This window comes from Amblyomma mixtum, chromosome 1, assembly GCF_055824585.1.
Source record: "Amblyomma mixtum isolate Tamu chromosome 1, ASM5582458v1, whole genome shotgun sequence".
Lineage (NCBI taxonomy): Eukaryota > Metazoa > Arthropoda > Arachnida > Ixodida > Ixodidae > Amblyomma > Amblyomma mixtum.
The window spans coordinates 230,478,632-230,498,868 of record NC_143012.1 but is presented as its reverse complement, the minus strand read 5'-3'; the positions used below and the strand labels follow the sequence as shown (position 1 = coordinate 230,498,868).

The 20,237-nt window shown below is 45.4% G+C and overlaps 1 long non-coding RNA gene across 1 annotated transcript; it reads right to left on the bottom strand.

Moving 5' to 3' along the window:
- Positions 1-6,542: 6,542 nt before the first annotated feature.
- LOC149371116 (uncharacterized) lies at positions 6,543-8,175 on the bottom strand. Its single transcript, XR_016291848.1, has 4 exons — positions 7,616-8,175; positions 7,278-7,378; positions 6,781-6,999; positions 6,543-6,673 (listed from the first exon to the last, which is right to left on the bottom strand). It is a non-coding gene; the product is annotated as an uncharacterized LOC149371116 (long non-coding RNA).
- Between the last annotated feature and the right edge of the window lie 12,062 nt (positions 8,176-20,237).

Genomic DNA, 20,237 nt, shown 5'->3' with positions numbered 1-20,237 from the left:
ATATGACATGGCACAATACACTGTATACTTGAATTCTGTGGAACACTGCCACGTTCATTAGGGGACACAAAATTTGGACAAACGCCTTTTGTTTGAGCGTTGCTGCCACTACGCCCTGCAAGGTGCTTAACGTCAGGAATTATCGCAGGAACACGTTGGGCGTACGGCAGTCCCCATTGGTTTCCTATGGCCTTCGCAACTAGTTGATGCGAACGCACGAAGGATTTTATAAATCAAATTCGACCGCGAGTAAGCAGAGTAGGTCTTCCCTATCAACAACTACGCGCGATATATACTTCCAGTCTTTTCCAGTCTTTTGCTTTCTCTCAATTACAAAAGAAAATATTCCCGCTGGGTTACGCACGGCTCGCTAATGGAGTCTGACCGATAGCCCTAGTTAAGGATCTCCCGGAAAGCTGAACGTGAGCGTTCGAAAATGACAAGCAGGAAACTGCGAACCCCGTGGTCGAGAGTTGAAACGAATTTCCAGAACGTCTTGAGGGCTCAAAACGAAAAGCGCTCAGTGTAGTTCCACCTGAAGTCCAATATTCACAATATCTATTTTTGAGCTTCCGTCCTCCATATATCTTCTTCCTCACATTTTGTTCCTCCAGCATGCGTGCGCCTCGAAAAATAAGAACCACTTTCGCTCCCGAAACGCTTTCGCATAGCTAATGGCCCAGATGTGCGCTCAGCTCGTAAAGCACTAACAAACGAGAAAGAAAGGCACAGAATGGTGAGATAGAACAAACGGAGCTCGCTTAATCTCACATTACTAGAGAAAAAGAAGACAAAAATGGAGCGGATAAGAAGACCTGCTTTTTTTCAACGGTAATTGCTTTAGCGGGAGTCATAATGGAATGCAAACTCTGTAGTATAAAAAAAAAAGTATTAACAACGAAAAAGATCTGCATATACTATAGAAATTAGGGATGAAGACGAAGAAATGCGAATTATAGTTGTATGCATAAGAAATGATCAACGAAATACGCAGCCTGATAGGCCAAAGGTTTCGTCTTGAGAGCAGACATGGCGGAACAGGAGCAAGCAAGTCACCATAAATAAAATGGAATTAGAAACATTTTGATGTCCACTAAAATACAAACGGATAGAGCTGCGCGCAGCTGTGTGGGACTTATTTGTACGGAATTCAAATGTGCAGAATGTTCGGTTGATATATTTTTCTAAACAAAAAAGAGCAAATGATAGAAGAAAGGTAATTCAGAGAAGAGGACTTGCATGCGAAATGAGCGGAGGTGTACAGATATGCCAATGGAGAATTTGAAGAAAAAAAAAGCTGTGAAAAGAACGGCCTCATTAGGTCGACACCGTCGTTTCCTCTACCGATTCTGTTATACTGCACTTCTTCTGTACAACTTTCTAGAACGCTGGAAATAAATTTATGACCTCCAACAGAGCTAAAAAATCCCAGTAAAGCAAGACACATACGGATCGTTAACATTTTGTAATTGCCATTCATGTGCACGCACCGAAGCGCATATTTTGCCGGCCAGTTTTACTATCTTCAAAATGCTTATCAAGATAATAGATCATGTGCGAGAAGCTTGCCACATAAGCTAATCTACATTTTTGAGCAAAGGTCAGTCTCGTGGCTTTCTATAAGCAGCCCAAATTGCTTATAGGAAGCCACGAGTGCTTGTCCGCTATGAGTCTGGTTCAGTAAGAAGTTTTTGAGCCTGCTTCATAAGCCTTCTAAGGAAAGAGCACCTGCTTTCAGAGTTCGAATGCAACGCATGCAAATCAGAGGAAAAATAAAGGAAATATAATGATTACCAAAGATATTTCTTTACCAGCTCTTACTTATACACCGTGGTTGGTTAGTTATGAGCGCCTTGTATTCATAGATGAGTTCTGAGCATGGAAAATAAAGTACTAGCCTTGCAGATTTTATGCACTTGATTGGCTCAGACCAGGCGTACTAAGAACTTGATTAGCTTCCTGTGTAGAATTCAGAAGAATTTTATGCTTGACAGAAAACGTCAAACCTTCCCTATATTGCTTTGTGAGCATGCGCAATTCCTGAAAGTTGAACGCTCAAACATACCAATGCTTGCGCTTCGTTTTCTTCAACTTTTTATCTCAAAACACCTACACCACGCGTGATCAACACATGAAGTGAGAGTTGTGCGCGAAGCTCCAAGAAAGATAATTTGCTGTGGGGTACGTATTTACACGACTAGGAAATCTCTGTCAGCAACGAAGTTTTTCGCACGAAGCGTCAGCCAGAAAAGAAATCATTCTCAGGTAATCGCATTAATTCCACTCTTCTCACTCATTTTAGTATTCTGCCTGAAGTATGGTGTGCAGGAATTTACCAAATTTATGTACAGTATCTGTACTAACTCTTCACACGTCAGCAGGCAGCGCTTCATGTTTCCTTACATTCGTGGGAGGGTGAAAGCACTGCGTCAGAGCTGTGCATTGACACACAGACGAGTCGAATCAAGCAGTTATGTTTTAAATTTGATATTAAAGCTGTGTCGGCGAATTGTGCCATGTGAAACAGCTCGGTTCAGTAAAAGTTGAAGAATAGTGCTGTCAAACAAAAGCTAATATACTGGAAAATCATATGAATATACTGCAGCTTCACAAGACTTCTACACAGAGGTTGCCATGGCTCTCTTCGTTGGTGTCAGAATTGTGGAATGTGCCATGTTTCATCAAAACAAAAAAAAGAGTCCATGAAACGGGCCACCTAAGAGGCCATAATTGTTAAAGTTACGTGTATCGTACGATTATATTATATCAGCTGAAACTTTTTACCTTAGCCGGAGATGCAAGCGAAGATAAGTTACTGCCCGCCGCTATGAAATTGTGATCAGCGAACATATCCACCCTCTGCTTGGTTTAGTATGAAGCCTATGCTGGTACTATCCGGACGCCCGGTATGATCTGGGTGAGCCCAGCAGCAATTAAATCTAGGTGACTTCCTTGCACATCTATTCCACACCGAGCCGTCGCAGGCGTCAGGGTATTTTCCGGGCGTTCGCACTGAGCGTTTCCAAAGCACAAGGAAAAGGTAGGCGAATAAGAAGTAGCTCTGCAACAATAAGAGCCTTATTTTGCTCTTTGCGTCGCGAGAACGAGCATTTAAATTTGGTTTGGACCTAGAAAAACTTATGACGCAGCAGCATTCAATGCCTGATCACAGAAAAAAAACCCTGTGTGGGTAGTAGTCATCGTTAGTAATCAAATTCGCTGATTCGTCGAGACAGTGATGACGTTACAAAGTAACTGACGTTGCCTGGCGCTTATTGGCCGAATGGGTGCGTTACGTCGTGATACTCTGTGTCAGGGTCGAATTGGCAGGCTCCGTGGTGTCATGGCATGGCCGAGCACAGTGGCGGGCTCGGTGGCCGTTAACAGCTGCGCTCTCTTGCAGGAATCTGACAACTTCTTTGGTGTTTTTTCCAAGTCATATTCCTGAACAGAACAGAACAAAGTCGTTCAATGGTTTTTCCATTGATATCAAGGACCTGTTTTTTTCCATTCCTCAGGATACCCTCATAGAATGTGTTCGTGACGCGATCTATAGACACGGTGTGGTGACCTTCCAAAATGACTGTGGCGTACCTGCAGAGAACTTCATTGAGTTGATGTTCAGCGCTCTGTACTATCATCTCCTCCTTCCTGTTTTCTGTGTTCGCGCTGCTGATACATATAGATCGAAACCAACTACTCCGGTAGATGGTGTTATTCAACTAGATTTCTTGTTCTACGGGCCCTTTCCTCTCTTGCCAAGCTAAAACTGATCCCTACTACGCATTATACCTCGCCACGGCATTCTCCTGCCAGGCAAGAATTCTCGGCTTCTGCATTCGACGCAAGGTGCTCCCTCCTGAACTTTTAAAGCAGTTTGGCGACATCCAGCCCACTGTCGGCCATGCTACGCGCCTGTGCAAAATCTTGTGTTCTGAATGGCAGCACTAGGCGGGCCTCCGTAGAGAACATCTTCGGTTAATGGTGTTCGCATCGTCGCCAACGCCAGTAGCACCAAGGAAATGGCGTGAGGTTGTGACTCAAGCCAGCCGAAGGACCGAGTTCCTCTGGCAACAGGTACCCCCGGGCCTGCGTGCCCTCGTGCCCCCAAAGAAGAAAAAGACTGGAAACCCCGTGCACCTTGTGGGAGGCGTCAGGAGCATCCCAGAGGAGGTCCAGCGTTTCCTTGGCCACGGACCCAAGTTCGCCGTGGAACCGAGGAGGACAGCGCCGGAAATGCTAACCACAGTCAGGCAAGTTTCTCTCCTTGCCCCAGCGGTGGAAGCGGATCGATGTAACGCGTACGGAGTGGACCTGGTCACGCGTTGTAGCGCCGAGAGGCACAGGTTCCCAATCAAGAAGACTGCGTCATTTCTAATGAAGAAAATTTGTCATTGCTAACCGCCGACAAGGTTTGCTGTTCTTCTGAAACGCATATTTATGTCAAAGCCAGCGGAAGCAGTTGAAGCAATATTTGTAAAATGCAGAACATCCGAATCAAAACTAAGAAGTAATGCAAAGAAGCTACGGCAACGACTGAATTTAGAGAACATTTCACGTACAATACAAGGAAAAAAGACTGGCTGTCTGGAAATGTTATTTACCGCGAGCGCGCACAAGACTGGATGCCCTTTGCGTGTGATTGTGTCTGGAAAGTTGACGCGCCAAAAAGAAGTCGCCAAGTTTCTTCAAAGCAACCTCAAGCGACTTTCAGTCAATGACCCCTTTCTTGCAAAAAACACCGAAGAAGCTAGTTGCCAGATTCCTGCAAGAGGACAGAACAAAGTCGTTCAATGGTTTCTCCATTGATATCAAGGACCTGTTTTATTCCATTCCTCAGGATATCCTCATAGAGTATGTTCGTGACACGATCGATAGACACGGTGTGGTGACCTTCCAAAATGACTGTGGCGTATCTGCGGACGGCTTCATGGAGTTGCTGTTCGGCGCTCTGTACTATCTTTTCCTCTTTACTCTGTTTTGTGCTCACGCAGGTGATACATACGGATAGCAACGAACAAGCACAGGAGATGGTGTTATTCAATTTTCTCTATTGCAGAATTTTTTTTTACTACTTGTTTTTCGCGCCTTCCTCTTCCGCGCTGCATTCTCTGCCTATATTCTCAGCGCATGCAACTCTTGGAATTTGTCGTAGCGCTGTCCCTTTAAAACATTGTCCACTTTTTTTCTTACCAAATTTTACTGTCTAAGCCTTGTATTCGCCAGTTTCAACGTTCGATGCGCAGTGCCGGTAGATACGCACATGTTTTAGTGGATACAAATTGAGGCCTGCGTTGGCGCTGAACTTCTCTACGATGAATTTACTGAAAACGTGGGCATTCCCACTCCCCCACCATTTGTAAAGACAATAAAGATTTTAGCGAATACGCTGTTCTATCTCATTAATGGCGTGAATGTGATTTTCGTTGAGCACCCGCTGAAGAAGCCATCCTGGTTGTTTGCTGGCATACGGGGTATTGCTGCTCGAAATATTTTGCTGATAACCTTAGTAAACACAAGTCAGCAACAAAGAATGTGGTAATGTGTGAATAACTTTTCCAGCCGTGGCGATCCTCTTTACAACCTAGCGAAATAACATTGTTTTAGCATCCACCCACCCTTCTAGTATGCTGTGGATGGTGATACACATTCTATAAAGCCTAACAAGTTTTTCGAGCCCAATATCCTTGCAATTATTCAACAGATGTGACAGCTCCTTTGTACTCACCAACTGCTTTTCCTTATGATGTTGCGTTGAGGGCTTTCTTTGTTTCTTATTTCGTTACCCGTGATACACTGCTAGAATGCTAGAAGAGGCGGTGTAGCACGCGGTAGACAATAGAAAATGAACTCCTGACTCTGCCACTGGCTACAGAAGAGGTAGCGCTTCCATCGCCGACTCTTGAATGCATTGCAATGGCGTTGTTAAGCTCGTCTGCAAACAAAATTTGCTAAATTGCGTCGCACCGCGTGCCTGGTGCCGAAAACTACAAAATATGTTTTTGTTTGGTTGCGGAACCAGTGCACCGAATGTGACCGTACTGAAAAATCCGGTATGAATTTTAAACCGGAACCGCATACCGGGTTATTGTACAGGATTTGCGATACCGGATTACCGGAATATCCTGTATAAAACAGGACAGTCCTGTATAATACAGGACTCTCCTGTTTTGTACAGGATACTCCGGTAATCCGGTATCGCAAATCCTGTACAATAACCCGGTATGCAGTTCCGGTTTAAAATTCATACCGGATTACAGGACAGTCCTGTATTCTACAGGCTAGGCCCGTATTATACAGGAGGGCTCTTTATCACAGGACAAAGGCAGGAATAAAATGCTTCAAATATATTCCACTTGGACTAAATCTGCCCAAAAACTGGGGCCATAAGTGTACATGCCAAATGCTGCAATATACAGAGCCTCAGAAACTGGTAATCTGCGATTATCAGCGACTCGTATTGCAGTCGATGTGCAATTGTGTTATTTGCTCCCAGCTTTTACCAAGTATTGGTAGGTTGGTGAGTATTATAATGCATCAAAAACTCCAAAAGATGTTTATTTTTTTCGCATGTCTTGAACCAGCTCACTGAGGTAATAATTTAACTCTTTGCGACGATCTACCGGCGCTGGGGTCTCTACAGGGTGCTGGCCAATGAAGTAGTGAAAAGCACCTGCAGAAAAGAAAATATGATTGGTAGTACATAATGCTCCCAGCTTATCATTTAATTGGGCACTGACACACAACATAATGCATTGAGCACTGTGACATGCAACTTACGGCCAATGGCTTGTAGCTTTTCAGGGGTCATTGGCTTCCTGCCCACTGTCGAGGCTTCTGACTTCAGGTTCCGATGGCAAGCTTGCCCTGTAACGCTCCTTTCCAGGAGTTGTGGAGTCGTCCAAAGGCTGCGTCCTTGCAGAAACGCGAATCTTTGGGTGCCACCATAACTGCTGCCCACGTTGCCGAAGGAATAAAAATTCCATTCCCGAGGTGGACCTGTATGCAATAATTACAAATGCATACCCGAGTAGCACAAACGGGGCTCTGAATTGCGGGCCCTCGTGGGCCCAGACAAGCCACAGACAAGCAAGGCGTCTCAAGACGCCAGGCCCTGAGCATTGGCAATGCTCAGTATCGTGAATGCATTTCACGCCTTCCATATTTGAATCAATAATGTATTAAAAATCTGCGTCGTAACATTGTTGGCGTGTAAACAGGTTGCTCGGACGATTCCGATGCTTGCGTGGTCATCCTCCATTATTTACGGCACATACCGCAGCATCGATGCGATGCTTGATGTTTGTTCAAGGGCTTGAGCCGCTCCCCCTCAGGACGCTTATCGATGATTGCTCTCGCACGTGTACACCACATGCCTCTGTAAAGAAAGAATACAAACTATAAAACTAATTTTAGTCGTGTTATCATGAAGGACAAGCAATTTCGGTATGTAACTGAAAGAAAATTTTCCGCTATTCCGTCCCTCTACGCTGTGCAATCTACAAAGTTTTAGTTAAAAGACACTGGACAGTTAGAACGTTTCTGTTGACGCCGAGCATATCCCCGAGACGGAGGCAGTACTTAAAGAACAGAGTGATTTAAAATGCGTACTTACGTCCTAGCAGCACGACGTCGCCGTCATAAAATCCGCCTTCACCGCCGTGGCCTCCACCGGTCAAATGTTCACCACTCACGTCTTTCGGAGCGAAGTCATTCATCACTGAGACAAGGATGATAGGGTTCCACCATATTTGCACTGGACGTACGCATGAAAGGCGATGTCATCTTTGATCATGGATTGATCAAGGCAACACGAAGAAAGGCGCAAAAAATTGTATAACACAAATTCAACGCCAACGAGCGAGTGCCAGCGTGTTTTCGCAGCTACCTTCAATGCTTGACACTCAATTTCCCAGCCGCAGGAGAGAAAAACCTGTTCCAAACAAACGCAGGAAAGGCGGGGGAGGACTTCTGCATAAAGTCACCGCGCTGCGACCGGGCACAGTGAACAAGCAGAATCGGAACCTCCTCGCCACTTCATGGAAGCCTCGCGGGTAGCGTGGTCGGGAGGGCGGCTTAAAATGCTCGGTCGTGGATTGTAGAGTGAGCGCCTCCGCGCCGCTTCGGGGAACGGCACTGGAAGGGACAGGACAGAAAAGCCAGGAATGCGCAGGTTTTTTTTTTTTCCGACCGGACCCAGGAAAAGCAAAGGCGGTGAGGAGAGGAAAGAAAAAAACTTTAAAAAAAAATTGCGTAAAGACGGGTTACTCGTTGAAGGTTTCTACACATGGTTTTTGTTTTTATTTTGTTCTCTCGAGCGCTGTATCTTTTAGCTAGCACGAAGCGTCGCCCTTAAGGGAACACCCCAAGCTGCCGGCTCCGTTGAATTAACCTTTTCTTGTTTGTCGATAGAAATGTTCTGGGCGATTTGTGATTAGTGTGTGTTCCTGATAGAGTGAAGGGTGGGGCCGCTCGCGATGACGCTTGGACAAGTTGCGTTATCAATGGGCGATCACTTGAAGAAGAAGTGCAAAGAATTCCTGCACGAAACCAAGAGTTTTCTTTCTTCATCGATGCGTCGCTAGAGGCTGCCGCTAGCGAACATTAAGAAAGCTGCTGCAATGAACGTGACAGTAACAAACCTTTTTGAGCCTCTGGCGCAGTCACCGGAGGCTCGCCATGTTTATCAGCCAGTCTTGAAGTTCTGTAGAACTTTTTGCTGGGCTAGTTGGTCCATTCTGATATTGGTGAAAACAGCGCGAAAGAAGAAGCCCGAAGGCGAAACGAGGAAGTGAAGGAAGTTCCTGTCGCTTCCTCGTTTCGCCTTCGGGCTTCTTCTTTCGCGCTGTTTTCACCAATACTTGAAGTTCTGCACTGTGAAATCCAGAGTAATCTTCGAAGGACTTACGAAGGCTGCTGGCGGATATATACTAGCCGGTTGCCCGCACACAGCCGCCCTGGCTTTGTCAGGCTGCTGCACGGGAAGCAGCCCCCGCCTTTCATGCACAAACTGCATGTTTTGCCACTGCGAAGCTCACGCTTAGCCCTTTTCTTTTTCTAGACCTTTCAACAAAACCGTGTATGTGTTGATTATCGCACTTATGCGCACGCTGCCCCCCCCCCCCCCCCCCCTTCCCCTAAAAAATATCTGCTGGCGTACAACAGTCAATCTGCAGACCAAGCACCAGAACCGCAGCACATATCGCTCTGAATACAGGTTGGTATGTCCGGTTTGAGCTCCGTACCGGACTAGTCTGTCCGGTTTGAGCTCCGTACCGGACTGGTCTGTCCGATTTGAGCTTCGAACCGGGAATGGACTGCCCGGTATGAGCCCCGTACCGGAGCGGTCTGTCCGGTTTGGTATCGATACCGGACCGGTATGAACCGGGATAGCCATCAAACCGGACGGGTCTCGCCGGTATGAGAGTGATACCGGACCGGTATGAAACCGATATGTTCCGGTAAAATCCGGTTTGCCGCGATACCGGATTTTTCAATAGGGGAGTAAGGCGAAAGAATGGGGACCGCTTGAAAACTCTCCTACGCTGTGGGGCTTTACTTGAATATTATGGCGCTGTGATCGACGGCTCTTCAAAGTGGGCCATTACCGACGACTCCAGTCGGGTCACACGGTGAACTACACCCGCTGCACTGTCTGTTATAGGTCGTAGTACTCCTGGCTAATCCATTTCATGCGCACCAGTGCCTGTCATTGACGCCATTATAATTTGGCTAGTCTACAATTATGTGAAGAATTTTTTAAAGCTAAATTTGCTACTAGGCATAAAAGATTCTGTCAAAAAGTAACTTTCAAAGCGGTAATAAATGCAGTCCGGTTATGAGGAAAAAGGAACATAAACTTGGAGCATAAATATTTTCATTAACCAGAAGTAGAAATGGGAGTCATTAGTGTAAGACTGACCAGCCTTTCGAAGACCACGGGTGTGCAAGAGCGAAGTCCCTGGCCATGTACACAGTTGATGGTGCACAGTGGTATCAGAAACGGGTGCTCATAAATCTCACTCATTATATTATGTGTTAAGAGAAGGTAATTGACGCCTTCTCCTAACATTAAATTTCCCAACCAGACAGACTTCTGTCGAATGTTTTCTTTTGATTATATTATGTCATTGCCATCATCGTCTTTGCTCAAAACTAATGTTCTGTCTACCGCTTTCTTACATGCTCCGTTGCTTTCTGCTTGTGTAAGACACCAATTCTCAAATAACAATCATTATTTTAAATTTTTTAAACCTTATTTGTTAGTTCATCTCAGAAGTTAACTATACGTTGTTTATCCCCAAAAACATTCCCACTATCCTGTTTTAATAATGGCAGTAACAAGACACACAGAAACCATTTATCAAATTTGAAGACCTTAGGAGCAACTCCTGTACATAAAGGCTGACCCTATGGCTTATAGTACTTCAACATTATTGGTAGACATGCATCGTGCATCCTTGGACGTGAACTAACGTCAGGCGAGATAATAACGAAAATCCGCGACTTGTTACTTCCACATAAATCTGGGGCTGTCGCAGAGAGCCAACAGATAGCCTCGAGCTAAGAGTCAAGGAGCACTCATGAGGTAAGGGTGCAGTTTACTATAACGTAGTTCTGCCGACAGGGACAAAATTACCCAGTGTTTACTGATCGTAAAGCAAACAGAAATATCTTTGAGGGGGACGAGCAAAGTTTGGGGCTCGTAGGCACGCACGCACGCGGACTAGAATTAGGTGCAGCGAACAAAAGGTAACCGGCCGGGCAAGCTGGTTGCGCCTGTTTATCTTGATTTTCTTTCCGGAAACCAAGTACGGAAAGCGGGAGGCATTGACCCTACAGAAAGCTTTATTCCACGTTTCAAGGAGAGAGAGAAGCTCCCTTCAGAGCATGCTGAAACTTTTCCCTTGAGTCCTATAAGTCTTCACTCTGGTGACGTTTACTTCAGCGGGTGGCGTGGTCTGAGGCAGCCAGCTCAACTGTGTGCACAATGGGAGGCGCAGAGACAACGCGCGGTGGGTCTTCGAAGAAAGTGGACCGCTAGACCGTCGCTGAAGTTGGTCGCTGATGCTAGGGCCGGTAATTCGCCCTAATTGAAAGTCTGGTCCGCGCTACACACTGCATGTTTCTAGCCAGCCTCAACGCGCTCTCCCCGTCTGTCCTACGCTTTTCGAGAAAGCGAAGAGGCTTTCTCCTAAGCGCGCCCTCTCGTTAAGTCCGCATTAGCGACGCGAGAAGGCACCTGGACGCGTACCCTGCTTCTGTCACCGGCAGCGCTGTTGGATGGTATTAGGGCCGGTTTTCAGTGTTAATCACTAATACGACGGCGCCTGAATGAATTACGTACCTCTACAAGTCTTATCGCTGTCCTCAGGGATGGATGTGTCTCACAAGAATCTGTGTTCAAAGGTAGCACGTAAACCTTGCTGTTTACTGTCTGTGTGTAAAGTTTACAAAGCTCAAAAGAAACACAAAGACGGGTAAACGCAAGCTTCATGAGGATGTCGCTGTTAACGGTAATATCCTCATCAGTCTGAGAAGTGAGTTCGATTTACGTTGAAGCTTACGTGCATTATTATTTCCTCTTCTGCATGGCTTCTTTTGCCTTCGTAAACGGTATTACGTGATAACTACTTCGTATTTCAGGTTGCGTCAATTTTTATTAGCTCTTTTTTACGTATGTCATTTTATCTGTCTGCTGGATTAAAACAAAAAACGTCGGCATATGCTTATTGCATGCGATATCCAGTAGCATATTCTCGTAAGAATAATTACCTCTTCTAATAATTACTGAACATGCTCTAAACGTGATTTATGATTTCCAAAAGTTATTTCAGAATGTATTTCCTGTTATTTTTTTTTTCCGTACGCCTCGTAAGGCGCACCACCATCTATCGGATTTGCGATGTTGAAGCTCTATATTAGGTACGTTTGGCTTCGTAGAACATTTTGTTATGCTTCGCCTCGCGCATATTTCTAATTTCCTTGCCAAACGCCTAGCAAAGAACACTGCACTGTATTTTCCGCTGAAAACACTGATCGCTTTTCTTTTCCACTGCCTCAGAGTGATTCGGCGAAGTAGAGCATAGAGAAGCCAACTTATAAATGAATAACGATTCAATTTGGCCGGAGAGATAGTTAAATTAACGGCAAACTAGATTTAGCAAACTTCTTAATTAGCCTGTGAGGGTCATCGATTTCACAGATTAGCTTTCTGTGCCGTAAAAAAAGGACAATCTTTAATTCAGTCGCATTGCGTGGCGTTCTCTTATCCGTTTATTATTCGCAACCGCCAGTGCCTCCCCCCCCCCCCCCCAAAAAAAAAAAATAGAATCCACCTAACCAAATATTAACGTTTTGCAGCTTTAAGAATTGTATCTTAGGATTATATTCTTGATCACATTAAACAGCATTTGCTGCTTTAGTTTTAGCGAATTGCACCGGAGTGGCTGCATTAATAACATAAAACTGAACGAAGAGGAACCTAATTTATTCTAGAAGTGTCAGCAACCACTGAAATATAAAACCGCTCGCTTTTCTGCATAAAGCCTTAAAAGAATCAATTTCTTTTCTGAGAAATATTTGGCCATGGCTTTAAAAAAACTATAAAACAGGCACTATAAATAAACTGCCGAAATGCTAAAGAAGGCTTACCTTAATAACGGATGAAATTAAGCTGAGGGAACAGCGTACTTACGTGTATATTTCAGAAAAGCATGCAGGAAGTTTTCCACAATTTTTTTTTTTGCCTTGTAAAGAGATGAACATATATAAGTCATAAAATCTTCAGGTGACGTAGGAAGCAGCGACGTCAGCTGTCGTCTATGATGCACCGCTGCTTGGACAGGCTCTGCCAGACCATGTCGGAAAAAAAAAGTGAAAGGCGAGCAGGGAGGACTCAAGAAAATTAAAGAATAAGAAAAAAATTCAGGGGGCACTTTGACTGTCTAAAGTGGGTAGAGGCGGAAGCGTTTTCCGCACCACCTTCGCTGTTTCTGTGGCACCGGTGGCGTCACATATAATTGAGTACTAATTACTAAGTGATGGCAAATCACTAATTAATGTTTAATTAGTGAATAATGCCTGAATACTAATTAACTGCTAATTAATGACGCTTAAGCTTCGCCTTTAGGAGTGGAACGCGACAGCGCGTTGTAGCGCTGCCAGGGAGTCCACGGAACACCACCAGTTCAGCGCGATGCCTTGCCCTTTGAACGCTACGCTTTTTGAGGAAAGTAAATGGCGCAGTAATTCTCTGTCATCTCGGTGGACACCTGAGCCGCACCGTAGAGGAAGGGAGGAAGTGGGAGTGAAAGAAGATAGATAAAGAGGAGCCGTAATGAAGAAAATGAAAATTGTATTTGAGGAAAGGAAATTACGCAGTAACTGTCTCACAAAATTCAGGGAGGCACTTTTTTGACCTAAAGTGTGGTCACTGATGCCCCAAAAAGTGGAACGCGACAGCGTCTTGCAACGCTGCCAAGGAGTCCATAGAACTCCATCGCCCATTCGGTTCTACGCCTCGCTCGTCAGTAAATTGGTTTTTGAGGAAAGGAAATGTATCTGTCTCTCATTTGTCGGTGGACACCTAAACCTCGCGGGAAGGGAATGGAGGAGGATGAGAGTGAGTGAAGACACCGTATTCACTAGACGCGCCTTTGTTCATTCCAAACCATCGAGCTGGCATGGCGGAGTGGATAGCATGTTCGTCTCTCACGCCGAAGACCGGAGTTCGATTCCTGAGCTCGACCAATTTCTTAATCGGTTTTATTTATTTATATGGCCTGACTAGTAAAGCTAATTAGGCTGATTGGGTAACTAAGCAATTAACTAAGCTCAGTCCCACTTACTTGGAGCATCACTATACGATCCCTTCAATTGGTTGCATGGTTACTAGCCAAATTACAATTGGCCCCGTTTCAAATTCGCGCACTGTGACGTCACGACCGTTTCCACCAATTGAAAAGCGTGACATTTTCTGTCGACAACTGCTGCTTACAACGATGAGACATTAAAGGCTTCCGCCTTAAAAATAACGACAAGATGAGCCGTAGGCGGGAGGCGACGGTCAGGTAAAGATGCCAGTCAGGGCTCGAGAAACGCGGATGTAGCTGGACAGTGAAGCTATGCGTTCGTGGCAGACAGGGGCTAAACGACCGCCCATGCGGCAGGAGAGCGTGCGCCATCTTATTTTGAGCCTCGCAAGAGGGACGAAAGGCACGCGAGTGGTGGCACTGCAATTAGGGACGTCGTAATTTCCCCCTAGGCAATTAACAAAAGTGATCTCCGTACAATAAAGGTGCTGTATCGCTTCTCCGCCGTCTGTTAGCGACATTTTCTCTTGGCACCTTTTCTGGTCTTAGTTTTCACGCTCCGGCAGCCAGCTCCAAAGCTGGGTTTCTTGCCGTTTTTAAGGCGGAAGCCTCTAATGCTTCAACGTTGTAAGCAGGGGTTGTCGACAGAAATGTCACGCTTTTCAATAGGTCGAAACTGTCGTGACGTCACAGTGCACGAATTTCAAATGGAGCCAATTGTACTTTGACTACTAACCATGCAGCCAATTGAAGGGATCGTAAGTGGGATCGCTCCAAGTAAGTGGGACTGAGTTTAGTTAATTGCTTACTTAACCAATTAGACTAATTAACCTTTCTGTTCAGACCAGATAAATAAATAAAACCAAGTAGGAAATTGGCCGAGCTTGGAAATCGAACCCCGGTCTCCGGAGTGCGAGACGAGAACGCTACCACTCCGTCATGCCTTCTTTTGTCTTTATTGCTCCGCCATGCCTGCTCGATGGTTTAGAATGAACAAAGGCACGTCTAGTGAACAAGGTGTCTTCGTTCACTCCCACCTTCCTCCCTTCCCGTTACGGCGAGGTTGAGGTATTCACCCAGGTATGCGAGACAGATACATTTCCTTTCCTCAAAAACCAATTTACCGACGAGCAAGGCGTAGAACCGAACGGGCGATGGCGTTTAATGGACTCTCTGGCAGCGTTGCAAGACGCTGTCGCGTTCCGCTCTTAGAGGCGAAGCTTAACATCTTAACCACACATCAGTGACCCAAGCAGCAACACCGCGCTTATGGCTTTCGCCTCACCGCACTTTAGGTCAACAAAGAGCCCCCCGGAATTTTCCCGTCCATGAATGGCTCAAAAAGTATTTGGTGTTTGGAGACTCGTTGCCCGCGTTATTTCTTCCTCTACGCTAGCCCTGTCGGTTTCCTGTAGGATTGTGATGGCATCTTAGCTCGAGCTGCGTGTTCTGTTTAGTCTTTAAGTGAAAAGCATGTGTGGCCGCCATTCGTTTCCACTTGGCTACCTTCTGTTCTTAGGCTCAATTCTAAGCCGTTTTGCTTCCTAACGATGGCATTAATGTTAGCTGCCACACACAGAGGGTAATTCCCATTCGCAGTGATTCCCTTGAGTGTTGAAGAGGCTGAGGGAGGACAGGGCAAAATATAAAGCACCAAGGTTCCAATTGCACTTTAGCAAGGTGCCCATAGAGTGAATACTTCCATGGCTTATTCATCGACCCAAATAAAGACTGTAGAGGCAATACTTACCCCTGAATCAGAAGAAGATAAGAATGCGGGCGGCAACGTGTCTCGGTACCTTCTCGCATTACTACGATGGAAGCATGTTGACATAAATTCACGCAGTAGGCGATAGGTGACATGCGCGTCGTCAATACAAATGCATGTCCCTCATTCTCACACAAAAATGTCTAACTCCCAATCCTTGTGGAAATTCTGATCTAACTTGTTCTCATGTGATTACCCCCTTACTTCAGCAGCTCCACAGCCTCCGCCCTTACCGTTAGACCACGTTCCTACGTGGCATTCGCCGTAATTCAGGACTTACTATGTCCGCCACTATGGATGAGGTTAGCGCAGGTGAAAGCTTTTAGGTTTCGCTTACACAACACATAAATACCCCCGCAAGCAGCAGATTCGACAGCCGCCGCCGCAGCTGAGTTGGTAGAGCACCGGACGCTAAATTCAGAGGTCCTGGGTTCAGATCCTGCCAGCGGCATGTTGTTGTTTTTCTTCTTCTTTTATTAATAACCCATTGATTGAGAGCTACAAAAATAAAAACAGACATCCCGATGCTCCATGGTTTCTATAGCTATTGGCTTCGGTCATTTTTGTGATTACACAAAAAAGTTAAATAAATAGCGTGTTTTACTCTGACAGTGCCCTACTCAACAGTGCAGTACTGGATAAAAGAAACAATTCTGTCTTTAACCTTATAACGCCGTACTGAAGAAGAGGCGTTTCATGATTTAAAATTGGCTTGATACAGACATAAAGGCAACAAAAAAAAGTCACCATCCAAAGCGGACATGCGTAATCGGTGCCACTGTAGCAGAGCTTTCCTGGATTTCAAAGAAAGCTTCGTCTTGTGATATTTTCTTGCCATAGATTCAAAAAACACTTCGATGACGGGGATAATAATAAATATGCATAGAAAACGACCTTCGTTTCAGCTTCGTCAAGCAGGGAAAGATGATACGATATTTTCGCAAACGCAGGTATTAGGCTAGAAACTGTGCTGGTTGTTAAATCGCATAATACGAATTCTTGATCTTGAATCTCCGCACATAAATACATAATAGTCCGATGTTGTAATGACCCCATTTGTTTTTAATTACCGATTAAAAAATAAAAATTTTAACTTGTACTTTATTTCCCAAAAATGCACTCACCCTTGACCTGCGCAGCACACCATAAGAGGCTGAGAAAAACAGGGAACTCCGGCAGGGGTATACATGTGCGCTTGAAGAAAGGCCGTGGCGCTCGACTTGAACCTTTTGTTTAGGAAAAGCAGGCAGGGCTGTAGCACACAGTGCGCACCAACTGCTATTCTAAAATTCGGGACTGCTTTGAATGCCTACACCCCCATTTGAAAACAGGAGTGTAGCGTCACCTCTTTCTGTTTTACATTTGCCGCTACTCGCCACGCTGTGTACTTGTCTGACATGCTTTTTTTTTTTCGAATCGTGCACTTATATTCTTTTCGCCAATTGCCTTTCCGCCAACAGACAAAGCACGCTGACTGCGCCGCAGTAGATAAGAGCGGTGCGGCTTGAGAGCATGTTCTTCCATTCTCGCGCTTTTTAAATGTGCACACTACGCAGTGCTGAGACAAGACGCAGCAGACTTGCGACTAAGGTGCTCTTCTAGCGAGCTCGACAAGGCCGTAGGTTCGACATCCGATTGAGCCGGTAAACTGTCAACGGAACTTAATTCAAATTTAATGTTTGGCCTGCTTAACGTTATTTCGGTGCACGTCATCTCCCGCAAAACCCCGCAAAGAAAATCCAGAACTGGAAATTAATGATTACATAGATCGCTTTGCGATTGTTCAGGCAATTTTCTGTCTGCATTCCGTCTAATTTGCTGTTAAACTTTAGCTTCAATTACGCCGTCCTTATGGTTCGAGAGCATCGGCTGCGATAAAGCCACGAATAACAAGAGTAATTGAGCGTGGAGGCTCAGGGTGGGTGCTCTGTATAGATCTTGACACTGTTCCCATGGTGAAAACCAGCAAGCATTTTTTGGAGTATTCGCACTAACGCTTGCTTCTTAATTTCCGCGTGCACTGAACAGTCAAGCGAGCAATATGGCGTCGCAAAACGAGCCCTTGGTAGCAACAATTGCGCCTTTGATTTCGCAGATCTTACAGCACACTGCACGAAATTTTCTCAAGCAAACACGACCTGTCTGTATAAATCACGACACAAAGCGGCAATCTCACGCCCTCCTGGGATCCCCGCAGTGCTTCTCTGGCGCCGGTCTTGTTGCAGTCGCAGAGGGAGACGCAAATTGAGTGAGGCCGTGTGTTGCTCCCGGCAGTTTTTATGGACAAGGCGTATGCAAATCCAAGGCAAACATTCGCGCTGGCGTTGCTGTCGACATGGACTTCCGGACCAGTTCTACCCTGCTTTAGCAGTCATCGGTCAATTTTTTTCTACTCTTCAGGCTTTTCTTCGTCTTTTGCGCCAAGTTTTTTTCTTCTGCTCTTGCAGATCTTTGGAAGGAACTTGCCGGTGGCCTTCGAGCCCCTTTCATGGCGTTGAATATTGTTATCGACGGTTTTTGTTATCGACGGTTTCAAGTAAAATCTGGGTAGAGAGAGGTACGGAAAAAGGAAAGCATTTAACTCTCCACAAAGGAATAAATGAACGATTCCGCGTAGTGCGAGAGGCGGAAGTTACCCAGCCTTTCAGTTATGTTCTTGAAGGTATGGATTAGGAAACACGCTATTGCTTAGGCTTTTTAGTGACTTAAACTGATTTCTTCATTTCGAATGTAACTTGAAATTGTTTTATTCTCGCTGCATTATTCAATTTTACAAAATATTTGATATGCATATCCTTGAATCAGACGTAGCACTTTTTAGATATTACATTTTAGATATTGTATAGAGGTATTGCCCGCCAAGTCGTTAAAGTTGAGAAATGACTACTTTCTTAACAATCTGCTCCGTTAATATGGTACAGTACGTGCTAACCTCAGTTTAAAAAGAACGAACGACAGATATGAAGTTAATGGTGTACTCAAAGCTTCACAGAACAACCTGCAGAATTAAACCCTCAACTTCAGCGTAAGCGACTCGACAGCGAGGAAGTTTTACCATGACTTGGCTTCCACGTTTCGAAAAGTTCCGCATCTAAGAGTGCGTTTTTTATTAAAGAGAAAGACTGGACTACTGCAACTGCGTAGAGGTGCCGGTACAGTAATCCTCGTTAATATAACCCCTATTAGTGTTATTCAAGAGCCTACACTAAGTAAAATCAAAACTACCCGAAATCTCCGCAACTTGCTTCGAAGTAAACGGCAATAGAATAAAAGTGCTGAACAATTGTACTGCCGTAGAAGCATACCGGATTACCGGAAGCAGGCTGCGCATACGCGATGGCCTCTAAGGACCACACCTTGCCGATTCCCGGGCCCGAAGACGTCCGATAATCCGGTATACGCCTGGGCTACCACGTATCAGCGATGCTAAGCCTCTGAATTGATTGCAGGCGAAAACAGGAACATTCAACAATTGAAATTTCTCTGCACGCGAAAGAACGTTTGGCGGCAATAGATACTTATATTTCACATCGTTGAATAATATTTTTCGACATCTTCAAACAGGGCCGCACTATATCAAACTGCGCGTCCCTTAGTTTGCTCAATGGAAGGTAAGAGTTAATTACTAAGCATTTTAGCAGCCAACGTATTAGGGACAGGTTCGCACCGACAGATTCATACTTGACCTCCCACAATCGCGAGCACCTGTAATGATCGATAACGTCATGAAGCCATTCGTCGGTGCTGAACAACGGCTAAAATCAATTAGAATGTCCGTTAATTTGTTTCCTTCGGTTTTTGTTCACTCAATTTATGTGCAACTTGTTTTTGTTAGCACGTTATAGAGCCGCCGCGGTGGCTCAGTGGTTAAGGCGTTCGTCTAACGAGCAGGAGTACTCGGGTTCGAACCCGACTGCGGCAGTCGCTTTTCGATGGAGACGAAACGCAAAAGGCGACCGTGTGCTGCTACCCGCCGCGATGGCTCAGTGGTAAGGCGCTCGTCTACCGAGCCGGAGTACCCGGGTTCGAACCCGACCGCGGCGGCCGCGTTTCGATGGAGGCGAAACGCAAGAGGCGCCCGTGTGCTGTGCGATGTCAGGGCACGTTAAAGATTCCCAGGTGGTCGAAATTATTCCGGAGACCTCCACTACGGCGCCTCTTTCTCTCTCTCTTCTTTCACTCCTACCTTCCTCCCTTCCCTTACGGCGCGGTTCAGGTGTCCGCCGATATATGTGAGACAGATACTGCGCCATTTTCTATTCCTCAATAAACCAATTTACAATTTTTACCGTGTGTTGTGCGATGTCAATGCACAGTAAATATCCTCAAGTGGCCGAAAATATTCCAAAGGGCTACGCTACAGCACCTCTTTCTCTCTTTCTTCTTTCACTCCCACCTTCCCCCCTTCCCTTACGGCGCGGTACAGGAGTCCGCCTAGATATATGAGAGAGATACTGCGCCATTTCCTTTCCCCAAAAACCAATTTACCTTTACCTTTTTACGTTCTACAGTGTTAGGTAACAACGTGTTATCAAAATCACAAGGAAAGAAACAATAAAGCAAACATCTTTTCTATGCGTATTATCTACGAAGTGCACAATACTTGTATTTTTTTTTATTAGAACCTAAGCAGTGACATTTGCTAACGGGGACAA